This window comes from Lynx rufus, unplaced genomic scaffold (genome assembly GCF_022079265.1).
Source record: "Lynx rufus isolate CCGP_SWC_20201006 ecotype Redwood Valley unplaced genomic scaffold, mLynRuf1.p SCAF_1, whole genome shotgun sequence".
In the NCBI taxonomy this organism is placed as follows: Eukaryota; Metazoa; Chordata; class Mammalia; order Carnivora; family Felidae; genus Lynx; species Lynx rufus.
The window spans coordinates 223,154,872-223,158,631 of NW_025814823.1; the positions used below are offsets into that span (position 1 = coordinate 223,154,872).

Here is a 3,760-nt window from a genome sequence, read left to right on the forward strand (position 1 = left end):
AAAACACAAGGGATGTGACAAAGTTATGGTGAAGTGCGGGAAACGAAAGAGACCAGATGATTCCCTTGGAATCATTTTGGAAGATGGATCAATGCTAGCAGGATACATAGGCATTACATGTAAAGAATGTAGGGACTGTTCGAAAAGCAGTGGGATTGATAGCTTTGGTCTGGACGATTGTCAGTTGGAGATATGTTGAGAGATGTACATGTGAGTTCAATAGGCCTTTGGGAACTAAATATGAAATTTTAGGAGAGACGGGGGAATAAACATCGTTTACATATAATAGATGAAACCATGGATTTGGCTGGTATTAGCTGAGGGATAGAATCACAGAGAGCAGCACAACGGAACATCAGAGTGCTTAAGAAGAATAAAATAATGTGGACAATGACAGAATGTTAGAAAAGTAAAAGGGCATTTAGAGTAGGCAATGTCTAGAAGTTAAGAAAGAAGAGAATTGGAAGGAGGGTCCCAGCCATTTATTGACTTGTAGCAAACCAGTCCAAAATGTGAGGAGTTAAAACAGCACCTGCCATGCCACTATTTCTTTGGTTTCTGTTTGTAGTGGATTTAGGAAGGGCTAGTTGCAGTCATGTGGTGGATGGGGCCATGGCATCTGGTCAAATGTCCTTGCAGCTGTCTCCCTCTCCATTTAGTCTCAAAGCTTCTCCATGGGACCGCTTCACCTGGGCAATTTGGGCTTCCTTTCCACAAGCCAGCTTCAGAACAGTGGGGCTGCGTGCATGGTGGCCCACAGCTGCTGTTCAAGGGCTCCAACTGATAGCTGCATATATTGCCTTCTAAGACCTGAGCTCAGAAAGCATCCAGTGTCACCTCCACAGTTTATCGCATGCAGGCTCATGCAGATTAAAGTGAAGAGGTTTAGTTTCTTTATGGGGAAATGACAAGATTCTAGAAGAACATATGGAATGGGGAAAAAAAAAGCTGTCGCCATATTTTGAAAATTCAGCGTGGAACACGAAGAAAGGGACTCAAAATGTTGCATGTTATGGAGATATGAAATGTATAGCGATAGCTACAACATACCTAGTAAGTTTAGCCATGGCCAGAGGGCATTGTATAGGCAAGATAAAGGCAAAAACAAGATTTCAGTGACTTTAGAACCGAATAAGACAGTCTAACAATCTTATTTATAAATATTGAAGATAAAATAATAGAGTAGACTAATCTAGTAGGCTGAGCTTTTCAAAGATTGGCATTTTAATAAGGGAAAGACTTGAGTGTGTTTCTATGCTGAAGAGAAGTATATAGAACATGGGTTGGCAAGTTATAGCCCTTGGGTCAAATCTGGCCTAGGGCCTATTTCCCTCAATAAAGCTTTATTGGAACACAGCCATATGTTTCGGCTTCAATAACATAATTGAATAGTTGCGACAGAGACGCTTTGGTCTGCATGATCCAAAAACTTACTGTTTACCACTTTATAGGACGATTTTGCTAACCCCTCATCTAGGTAGAAAATGAGTGGAAAAAATGAGGATTGCTTGGTAAAGCAAGATTCTTGAAGAGTTGCAAAACTGGAGGCTCCAAATATTTGGCCAAGTTTTTATTAGCACAGTAGCTAGTTTCCAGTAGGCACTGAAAAGTATTTGTTGGAATTATGATTGTATGAGTGAGAACCAACAGCTTTACTAACAACCCAATCACTCTTTAAAAATGTAAGACAAAAGGGTGAGTACTGATCACGTCTTTTCCAGTGAAGTGTGGTGTAGAAAAAGATAATTAGTATAGAAATGAATGGGTTACTATATTCCGAACCCTATTTTCTGTATTACACAGTATGAGTTATTTATCAGTTTAGTGTGAGTGGAAAATCTAATTTAGTCCTATGAAATATGCAACTTGAGGGCCCAATGAAATTAATGAGTTTTCCCAAAACATAGAAGATTTAACTTTGTTCACTTAGTGAAATTACCACCAAAGCAAGCAGCCTGCTTCTACCTGGGACATTTAATCTGTAGTTCTTAGTTCTTCCTAAGAACCTGGTCAATGTGGTATTTTGTCAAGATTCTTCATCTTACCAGTGTGTTCCCAGAATTAAATGACATAATTTTATAATATGCCCAATAAATGTTAGCTATTGTTTCTGTTTTTGTTGCTTGTTTGCTAGCTTCAGAAATAATTGGTAAGTCAGGTAAAGCAGTGTGATGATTGAAGAGTTTTGACAAGAAACTAGGGGCTCCTGGGTGGTTCAGTCAGTCAAGCATCCGACTTTGACTCAGGTCATGATCTCGCGGTGCATGAGTTCGAGCCCAAGATAGGGCTCTGTGCTGACAGCTCAGAGCCTGGAGCCTGCTTCTGATTCTGTGTCTCCCTCTCTCTCTGCCCCTCCCCCACTTTTGCTCTGTCTCTCAAAAACAAATAAACATTAAAAAATTTAAAAACAAAAGAAACTAAATGAGAATGTTGTCAGCATGAATGAAAAGAGGGACTGATATATTCCAAATAAATAGTAAAGAATGATTATGACTTGCCCTATTTAATATAGAAGAGACGGGAGGTGGGGGGAAGTGGAGAAAAAAAGAATTCTAAGTTTGTGAAGATCATGAGAAGGACAAGGTTAGGAAACAACCTGATGTTGAGGAATATGGATTCAAATATACTTGTTCTAACTTGAAACCTTGAAAGCCAACTTATGGGGCACTTATTGTAAATGATGATTCTGTTGCAAATAAGCAAATCACAGTTGCGTTCAAGATCAAAGAGAGTTGAGATCTGGTACGAAAAGTAAATCATTTGGCAGAAGTATCACTCCATACGTAACGGAGGTGGCACAGTTTTACTTTTACATTTTATTATCATCAACATGAAAAGAAACGCTTCTCTGATTTTCCCGCATCCTAGAATCCTGTCCAGCAAGAATGTAGGCTCTTCCTGAGACCGTACCACCTGCTGGGATGAAGGGATGGAAAATGTGCGGGACATCTTAATTTTGTCACAAAGACAAGAGAGTGCTAATGACAGTTAGTGACAGTACTGCGCAGAGGGCCCCCCCCCCAACCCCGGGCTCAGCCTTCAGGAGCGTGCAGGGGGCATTGGTCTTACAAGTAACTCTCTTCCAGGCTCAGCCCCGGGGTTTGGCAAAGCCCCTTGGAAATCTGCCTGGAAACTGTGAAGAAATCACAGGGAATTAGCAAGGGAGAAAGAAAAGAGGATTAGCTCAACGACCTCTCAGAGAAAGCAGAGGGACTCTGAGATAACACAGCGAAAGCAGAGACAGCTAATGAGAAGAAGTCTATGCAGACAAGAGAAAAGCGATGCCTATTTGGAAAACCTGGGCACAGTTGCCAACTCAGAGAGTCGTAAGCATTATGATCAAGACTTTGTGGAGCCAACAGTCATCTGTAATAACACGTCCTGTTTACAACTATGTTAAATTTCATCTTTCAGCCTGACTTCGTGTGATGTTTTAGAACCATTCTTCAACCACTAAAGCACTGATTATGGGTGTGAAAAAAAACAAAACAAAACAAAAACAAAAACAAAGAATACTAACCATCCTCCCTTGGGTGGTCCTATACAATAAGAATTACTCAGGGGCGCCTGGGTGGCTCAGTTGGTTGAGAGTCTGATTTCGGCTCAGGTCACGATCTCACAGTTCGTGAGTTCAAGCCCCGTGTTGGGCTCTTTGCTGACAGCTTGGAGCCTGGTGCCTGCTTCTGATTCTGTGTCTCCCTCTCTCTGTCCCTTCCCTACTCGTGCTCTGTCTCTCTCTCTGTCTCTCAAAAATGAACAA

The 3,760-nt window shown here is 41.2% G+C and overlaps 1 pseudogene; it reads left to right on the forward strand.

Moving 5' to 3' along the window:
- The first annotated feature begins 297 nt into the window (after positions 1-297).
- LOC124510434 (small EDRK-rich factor 1-like) lies at positions 298-3,330 on the forward strand (annotated as a pseudogene).
- Positions 3,331-3,760: the final 430 nt, after the last annotated feature.